At 43.7% G+C, this 9,581-nt stretch overlaps 1 protein-coding gene across 9 annotated transcripts in view; it reads left to right on the top strand.

Moving 5' to 3' along the window:
• The first annotated feature begins 496 nt into the window (after positions 1-496).
• LOC125747927 (band 4.1-like protein 1) overlaps positions 497-9,581 on the top strand; it is a 58,593-nt gene continuing 49,508 nt past the window's right edge. For all 9 annotated transcript variants that reach the window (XM_049023565.1, XM_049023571.1, XM_049023568.1 and 6 more), the window contains exon 1: positions 497-653. The gene's annotated coding sequence lies outside the window, so the exon portion shown is untranslated. The remainder of the gene's footprint in view (positions 654-9,581) is intronic.

The following is a 9,581-nucleotide window of genomic DNA, read 5'->3' as shown; positions in this document are numbered from 1 at the left end:
TTAAAGTCAGAGTTTATCCAGAACCCGGTTCACTGTCTGTCTCTCTGTCTGTCTGTCTGTCTTCCAGAATTATAAAAGCAGTGCACATGATTTGTTCTCATTTGATTTTAAAAGACGCAGCCACAAATGGCATTTTTCCGTAGAACAAACACTGTACTTACCCTTCCATAGTTATAAACAGAATTTTACCAAAGATTCGTAGGTTAACCTTAACCTTAAACAAGCTGTGCTGTATTTTAATCAGCAAGCGTCCATCCTTCTATCAGCCAACAGTGCTATAAAACGGGACGGTCAGTTGCTTGCTCATTATTTTGACTGAGACAGGGTATTAAAAATAATTGCACATTAAGAAATTACTTTTCGAAGTTCTGCTATTTCGATATTTCTTAGATATACACCGACGCTCATCAGAGATCGCTATGGCTCTCGCCCTCTCTCCCTCCTCCCAAAGCCCGGCCCTCCTCCCTCCAACCCTCCCTCTCTCTTTCTCCTTCTCTCCCTGTGAAGCGCGTCCGTTCGCTCACAAGCGCTTCCTTGTCGTGGAGAAGCAGCGACGGGGCGGCGGCGCTCTCTGGATTGAATATCTCGCTGGGAGCCCCGGTGTCCTCAATGGTCCACAACTGGGAGAGGGATTGACAGTCCTATCTGCCAAGGTAGGTGCCAGTATTCAGCTCCGCATGTGGGCAATATTTTTTTGCGAGGCGTGCCGTTAATGTTTATTCCTTGTTCAAATACCATCATAGTAATCCAAAGCTTATTCCTTTGACATATTGCACCAACCTACCTTATAGTATAGTGAAAAAGGGGTACTTTAGTAGTTGCATGCTTCGTTTTTATTAATGCCACTATGAACGCCCCCTTTATGATTATGCGTCAGTTTATTTTTCTCCTTTCCCTTGCCGTCCTTATGTAGCCCCTTACGTTTATGTTGGTCATACCAACGCAATGTCAGGGTTGTGTTGCGGAAGATGATCCTGTCTCTTACGACTGGATTTAGATAAATTACCCCCTAAAGGTAAATGTCTTTCGTGCGTTCTTTCCATGTTGAGTAATTGAGAAATCTAGGTGACACTGTAATAATTACATAAATAGGCGATTGTACCGGAGACATCGAAGCATGAGCGATTGGACGGGAAACTGCAGTGTGGCATTTATAATGTGACGCGAAGCCGCGAACAGTCTGTTTTCCTGCGACTCTGATCCGAACAGCAGAACCGCGTTTGTGATTTTGACGGCGGTGGTCATGCGATCGCCGATGGAGTCCCACAGCAAGCCAAGCATAGCGATGCACCCTGCGCCCTGACAGCCTCCCCCTTACCCCCATACCCGAGCAGCTCGCCTATTGAGGCTGAGGAGGGAGAGGCAGTCCCTGCGGAGGGATGGTGGGGTCGAGGAGGAAAAGAGCCGTAAGGACAGTGACAGAGGCACGTGCCTATTATGTCACGGTCATGGGAATTTAACAGGAGTTCAATTAATGGGGGGGGGGGGGGGGGGGGGGGGGGGGGCAGCAAACACAGTTGCAATGATGAAACGGAGTGAAAATGTGTTTCTTTTCCCCTTCTTCACGTCTCCCAATACGTGGTAGCTGGATTTCCTCTGGATTACTGTGTCTACAGTCGCAGGTGGGCTTAGGAAAGTTTTCGGTGAAATCGTAGAAATAATCTAATAAAACTGAGGTATAGTTATAATAATGTGCAATTACGTAATACGCAAATACATAGCACTATTGCAAAAAATGTCAGGAAGTACAATATTTGCGGATAAACAAATGTTTATACCTTTAATAAAAGGTGGCGTGGAACTGCACTTAGGTGGCATGAAACAGCTGAAAGTGTGAAATGATGTAATTGAGCCAAAAACTACACATTTTTCGTTTTCAACAAAAGGAAACAAGATCAGCATTCATTTTCTCCATATTTTCATAATTTTATCTCTGTTGAAAATCCATGTATTCAGCCTTAATCTCTGTGAAATATGAAATGTATGAATGTGCCAAGTGTAAGATGGTAAGTGACTTTGGAACTGGTACTGGCAGTGGAGATGTGCATCTGGCCAGTGCTTCCAGTGTCCTCCGACTGGTCAGTCCCCAGATAGGCAGTGTGAACGGGTGTCTGTGTGTTCAGCAGCAAGGAGGACCTTTGGGTTGGTGGTCTCTAGGAATCTAGACTTCTAACAACACTCACAGGTTTGAATTCTGCAGATATTTGACGCAACTGCCTGTAATGCCCTGGCTACACTGTATTAGTACCAAACGACCTGTGGAAGATTTAATAATCTGTAGCTGTATCTTGGATAATAATAAGAAGTTGCAAATAAGGTAGTCTGTTGCTTCTCTGGGTTCATATAAAACTAAAAATGATGAAGCATAGTTGTAGATGTACATTAATTATGTGTTGCTGGCTTGAAAGCATTCAGACTCCAGATTTCATTGTAGATTTGGCATCTTGGTCATTTCAGTGCTCAGCTACACATGCCCAGCCAAACAGTGAGCCTCTTGACCCTGTGTGTGTGTGTGTGTGAATCTGTATGTATTCAGTTTCAGCCACATGATTGGCTGTGTGGAGGCTGTTTGCGTTAAAGAGCGGGCGTGCCTAATGAAATGACCGCTGACTGTAGCGGACACTATATTAAAGTGCATTGAATCCACATTTGAAACTAGTCTTTGTCAGAGACGCCTGTTGATGGTCTTGTCTGTCCCGTGAAATCCCAGCTGTGTCTGACTGTATGGGGAGAATGCCTGCCAGCCAGTGTGGGGGGGGGGGGGGGGGTGGGTGGGTGTCACACGAACTGCCAGTGCTGTCGGGGTCTAACAGGGCTAACTATTAAGGTTAATTCGATCTCACACCTCAGCCTTGACAGCTTTCTTTGTGCTCTGGAGTCAGTGGTCACCTGGGCCTGATACACACAGGAACACGGACAGGCCGTAGCCACTCTGTAAGTCAGCCTACAAACAGCAGGGAGCTGTTTTGACTTGGCCTGCTTCTGTGCTACATGATTTTGACCTGTAGACACAGTTTCAGAATTGGCAAAGCAAAAGAAGCACAGGAAACACTCACACTGAAGAGAAATTGTATAATTACTCTTTACATGGACTCATAAACATCAGTGTGTTTTACACAATGATACACATCAATCCGTGCAGGTAGGGATATACAAGTGCACGTTTGCATTAGCATTAAAAGAGAGTGAATCTCGGCAGAGTGAAAGACAGTAACAGGTACTTTGTGCTTTCTGACTGTTTGGAGAGGTATAGAGATTCATATCAGAAAGAAGTCTGTCACCTAGACATTTCATAGAGCATTGAGTAACTATATTTGTGCAATAAAGCTCAGGAAAAAAGATACATTGAAATCAGTGTAATATATTTAGATGACGTGACAGTTTTTTTTCTCCATCACAATGCGTCTGCTCACTGGAAAACCACAAATGGAGCTGAAAGACCTTGTCAGAATGTAATGTGATTTTCCAGATGTAACAGTGCTCCTATTTGATTTGATTATTCTATAATCCTTCTACAAAGTATCATTTCATGTCCACTTCCTATTCCTGTCTTACATTTACTTCGCTGTTCTGGGATTTGAATTGGAAACTGGTTAAAAATTAATAGCCTTAAGTGCTATGCTTCCTATGGTTTTTAAAATACGACAGTCAGCACAAACAATGCCTCTATACGACTTTAAGTTATTATTTCAACTTCAGCTGTTGCTTTAATTTCTGGAATGAACATTATTAGAATGCAGAAATCATCTGATGGCATTTGACATATGATTGAAATATGTAAATTCGTAGAACACTCAGTACAGAATGTTACAGACTGGAATTTTAAGTGCAAAATCCTAGTAAATACTGGGAATTTTGTAATTTTTGTGTTTTCACTATATTTTAATCCCTGATCTTAAAATGAACATGACTTTACCACATATATAAATGCAAAATGCCAATTCCCGTTTATGAAATTAATTTAATTTTAATTTAGTGCACACGATTTAAAGCCGATAACTCAGCTAATGCATTAAATGATGATTTTAAACACAATGGAACAATGATGGATGGTTTTTTTAGGAAAAAATAATCATGCTTTTTCTTTCTCCTGGATTTCCTGGCACAGGAAAACCAAAACAGGGAATGGATTTCTGAACATTGCAGTTTATGAAATGTTCAATAGTAAACAAAAGATGCTAAGTTCGTAGTTATGTATTGGGTCCTAGAGGTAACCAGTTAGGTTGGTATTTTCCTCGTTCCTATGGGGAGAAAATAATTTGCTAAATAAAGCTATATAATTTGTATGCGACAGAATTTCTAGAGTTTTAAGGGTTATTGCGTTTTGTCATAAACTACAGTGTGTACAGTATTCATTTGTGCCGCTGGAAATGTAGCCCATTTGCCAGCCAGTTTGTTTTTCTGAGAAGGAGCAGCCTGCATCTTTTCGCTACCGAGCTCCGCCACTCCTGTGGTTTGTGCCACTCCCTTTTTGCAGCAGGTATGTAACATTCTGCAGTTCCTGCACTGAATGTGCCCAGTTGTCCCTGTAATAAAACACTGCCATCCACTTACTCTGATGTATTAATGCAGCAGCTTAGTGTGTCATACTTGCCAAATCAGAGATTGTCAATGAGGAGGTTCCGTGTCACCATAGTTACCGTTGCTAATGCTCTCTGTCGAGCTTTCTGGCAAATAGGCCTCTAATGAAACTGCTTATGAAAGAGCATAAGACACATTCATATTATGAATTAGTCATTTGCACGCACCTTATTGTTTTTCTTAATAACCACACTAAACCGTAGCAACAGAGTAGGTGTGGAAAACTATTTCATTATATTCAAATTCAGCACTGTAGGAATCTTCCAGTGGCTTCTCCTGGTCTGGGTTTTGGTTGATCCTGGGACCAAACCCTGGTAGTACTGAGCACTAGGCAGAGGTTCACCAAGGATGGAACGCCAGTCCTGTGCAAGACACATACCTGGTCATGTTGGGGGGGGGGGGGCAGCCTGTGGAGTAACATGCCTTTAGACTGTGGGAGGTACTGGAATAACATGTCGAATCTTCATCGTTTAGAGTGGAGCTGGGATTCTGACCCTGAACCGCACATGTATGAAGCAACAGTAGAGGTAGAAAGTCCAGATCCAGGAAGTACAAATCCAGACCAAGATTTTGTTTCAACCAACCAGTTGAGCATAAAGAGTCACATTCACAAAGTATACAACTGGTTGGTTGGAACAAAATCTTGGTCTGGATTTGTACTTTCTGAACCAGAACTTTCCACCTGCGGGAAACAGTGCTTTTCCCTGAATTTTCACACTCCCTGGCGATATGGGAATGTTATGCTTAAAGCATAGACCACAGAGTGATTTTTTAAGTACAAGAAACACGAGTGTGTTTGATACAAAGGTTATTTCATATATTCATCAATCCATCTTTCAATAGCTTATCCAGTACAAGGAAGCAGTGGGAGACCGGAGCCCATCCATCGAGGCACAGGGGACAATCCTCCAGTGTGCACCACTGCGTCTGCCATATGATGAAATGCATTTTACGCATGATTTTTCATTTAAATGAGGATACTGAAAGCAGTTTAGTAGTGACGTATTTGAATCATAAACTTCATCACGAACACCATTCAAATAATGAGTAATTCGATATAGCAGTGTTTCCGAATCCAGTCCATGGGGGCCCACAGACGGTCCATGTTTTTTCTTCCTCCCAGCTCCCAGGTAAGAATGTGGACTGTCTGAGGTTCCCCGAGGACCGGAGTGGGACACAGTGCTATGTAGTACTTATCAGTTAAAATAAGAAGTGTACTGTCCAGCATGGCGGACAAATTGCGGCGATCTCAGTCCCATTAACTGTTGAATAATGTAACTTGGCCTTTCCTGCTGGTGGTATAGATGCCGTGGTGTAATGATTAGGTGGCTGACCGATGGCCCCGTTTGCAGCATTCAGCTTCTGCTTTCCTGATACCTCATGCTTCTTAGCACTTCCTGTCTGTGGATCGGGGGCACATCGCTGCAGGTTGCTGTGCTGGGGGGGGGGGGGCTTTAGATTATGTATAGCACTCTCCTCCCTTCTCCCCATATCCCCCTTTTCGGTGTTAACTTCAAAGCTGCTTGCTGTGCTTTGAAAGCTGTGGTGGCCCATCTGTTTGAGTCAGGACTCCTACAGGTACCAGCAGCGAGGCCCTAATGTATTTATGCATGTATGTGTCTGTGTGCCTCAGTGCTTGTGAGTGTCTGAATCTGCTGCTGGAATTGCAGAGTGCTGCTGAATTCTCTCTCCTAATGATTTGCAAGGCAAATGAAAGACGGGCGGGAGTTCCGGAGGATTCCAGTCACCTTTGTGCAATATCTTTGCCTGGACCCTTGCCCTCATATTGCCATCTCCTCTGCCTGTGCTGAATTTGTGCCCCCCCCACACACACTCTCTGCTTTAGCCGCTCCCACTGGAGACACACCCCCCCTGTGGGCTGCGCCCCCCTCCCCTCCTCAGCATTCCCACAGTGAGATACCTGCTGGGACTCGCTCGCTCGCTCTCTGCGTGTCTTGTCAGGCGTGTGGGCGGGGCTTGGCTTGTCATTGGTTTGTGGTTCTTGGTATGCATGCATGTGACAGTGACCTCTATCTGTTACATTTCACGGATGCTTTTATCTTAAGTGACGGGTACTTGAGAATGCAGAGTCCATCAGTTCCTGGAGCAATTGGGGTATAGGGCCTTGCGCAGGGGTCCAACGGTGACATCGCTGTGCCGACCGTGGGATTTAAACCGACGACCTTCCGGTCACGATCACAGATCCGTAACCTGCAGAGCCAAACGTCCTTGCAGCCACAAAGTTGTTTCCTTCGTTTGCATTATTCCTGAACCTAGTTAGTCTCATGACAGCTGCAGGTTTTTAGAGGCATTGGGGCCGACTGGTGATGTGTAGAAAAAAACTGAAGAGTATTTCAGGAGAAACTGTTTTAGCAGGACAGATGGTACATTCCTCACAGAGTGCAGATTTCACGGGAGGAATAGAGAGAGCCATGCTGCATGCTCGCATTGCATGTGCAGGGTACTAGTGAATGCTAACAAATCTTAGAGCAGGAGATGGATGTAATCTTAGAGCTGGATGTAAGAATTACGTGGGGGGGGGGGTGTTCTTACACAGCCCAATATTGCTGTATAGTCATATTACCTTAAAAACAGTCATACGCAAATGAGCTCGAGAAGCTGAGTGTGAAAAGAGAAAATATGATTTTCTGTGATCCTCTAGATGATTTGACACATTACTGTTGTCATGTATTTTCAAAATATACGTATTATTCTCGTTAACCCGTCAGTGACAAGCTAACCAACACTATGTCAGCTGGAGCTATGCTGAGATGGGAAGGAAGGAGGACACCAGTCGCAGTGCCATAATAAAGACAGCATCAAAGGTCTGGATAAACAGCCAATGGTATTTTGTTTCTGAATTAGCATATCACAAAACTGAAAGGCAACACTGAGCATAAGTGTATTTCCTTCAGATGGAGACCCTTTTCATTTCCAGCTCGCATGGGAGCTGGCTAAATCATGCAGTTAATATTCCTAAATGCACTGCGCATGCAATAAGCAACTCCTGTGTTGCTTTTCCTGCTAATGGTCAAATAAACCGAAGCTATTCAGTGGACTTGAAATAAAGTAAACAGCTTTCAGCCACTCGGGGGCAATTTGTTCAGAACTGTGTCTTAGTACAGTGTTTCCCACCCCGGTCCTCGGGGAGCCCCGGGCAGGAACGATAGGGCGTTGGGAGGGAGCAAAAATGCAGACTCTCTGGGGGCCCCGAGGACCGGGGTGGGAAACACTCTCTTAGTGGATACATATTTTGAAAGTATTTAAAAATACTTTTATATGTGTACATGATCTGCTAAAGTTTTCAATGGATTCATTCTTTGGAAAGCTTTTAGTTTTGTATAAATGTTATTATCCTTGCACAATAAGAGATGCGTGGAAATGTTGCACTGCAGCGTGACCTGTTTACTTGCTATGGCGCAGCAGAAACAGCGGTAGGACGCTAACGTGTGCCTGTATTAGGAAGATGAGGCCAGTCATACAGAACGAGGCGACGTCAGTGACTAAGCTTGGCCCTCGATGTTGCTTTCTCACTGCGGTGATGCTATGTTGCGTGGTTTGCCAGCTGGCCCAATCGCAGCCGTTCTCACAGATTCTCCCTGACAAATCACCTCAGGGAGAGCAGAGGAATCGTGGGGCCTTTGGTTTATTGGGGGTAATGATACAACATACAAATTGAGTCAGCTCCTTCTAATTATGATTGAAATTGCTTTCTTCATAGTATATCAACCAAACTAGCATCCCATCCAGGCTGAACCCCAGCTTTGTACCCTGTGTGGCGAGGGTTTTGCTCCAGCTCACCCATAATCCGGACAAGGCTAAGTGGTTGATAAACCAGGGTGCGTCTCCCAAAAGCATAGTTGCTAACTACATTAGCAACTTACATAGTTGGAACCGTGCAACTGAATGGGTCCCAGTATGTAAGTTGCTAAATGGAGGTTTTGGGAAACACAGCCCAGATTGGGGTAACAGTTTCTTAATAATAATAATAATAATAATAATAATAATAATAATCACATGACACAATGTTGAAAGAGTATGATTTGTCAAAGTGTTTTCTGAAAATAATGTAGTTTTGAGGTTTGTTAGCCAAAACTGTAATTGTAATGCAATTTCCAGACCAAATTATAAAGATTAAATTATATGCATAGAAAGCAGTTAAAAGTAGGTTAAAAAAAACATACAAGCTGGAGTTTCTGTGATTGGCAACATGTGAGTTGTTGCCCTGATGTTATGTAGGTTTATCATCATTTGAAAATCACAGCAGAATGTGGCGCGGCTCCTTTCTCCAGCTCGTTTTCTTTGCGGGGGAATATGAGAGTAACAGTTGATGAGCAGTGTTTGTCCTTCAGAAGATCTACAGACCCTTCAGTTTTATCCGCCGCGCCATTCAGTCGTCTTGCTGTGAGTCAGCAAAATGATCATGACTTTCTCCTTATTTCTTCCTTAGAGCACTTAATGTCTCCATTTTCATTCTCACTCGCCCTTTAGTATTTGTTTACTTACGTGCCTCATGCTTATTATTGAAATGAGCTGTTTTATCCGGATTGTTCTTCCGCTGTGCTGCCTCACTATTTTTTTCCATCTTCTGCATATCCGTACGGTAGCACTAGATCGCTACAAAGCGGTGATATCTTGATTGGTCAATCTGACAAGCATTAGTGCGTTGTTTTGCCATCAAGGTGTTACTGAGTGGGTGAGCTTCCCATTGCTCAGGATGTATGCAGAGACTGTGACTGACAGACAAAAGACTGAGAAATCTGGAGCCTGTACGCCTTCACTCTATGCTGCAAGCAGAGTCCCTGTGCTCCAACACTGAAAGTATCCATGACTTAATTACCCTTAAGGAAGGCCAGCACATTTTAATCACTGGCATTCGCTGTTATTTAAAGTGTGATTCCCAGCTCAGCGGAGCTCTGCCTCATCTTAAATGGAAACTGGATTTAGGTGGATTCTCGATGTGGGATCCTAGTTAATCTTACGAATTCTCTGTGAAATGC

Source organism: Brienomyrus brachyistius, chromosome 8 (genome assembly GCF_023856365.1).
Source record: "Brienomyrus brachyistius isolate T26 chromosome 8, BBRACH_0.4, whole genome shotgun sequence".
Classification (NCBI taxonomy): Eukaryota; Metazoa; Chordata; class Actinopteri; order Osteoglossiformes; family Mormyridae; genus Brienomyrus; species Brienomyrus brachyistius.
Note: the sequence above shows the minus strand (reverse complement) of the source record. Positions and strands in the feature narration are given on the sequence as shown.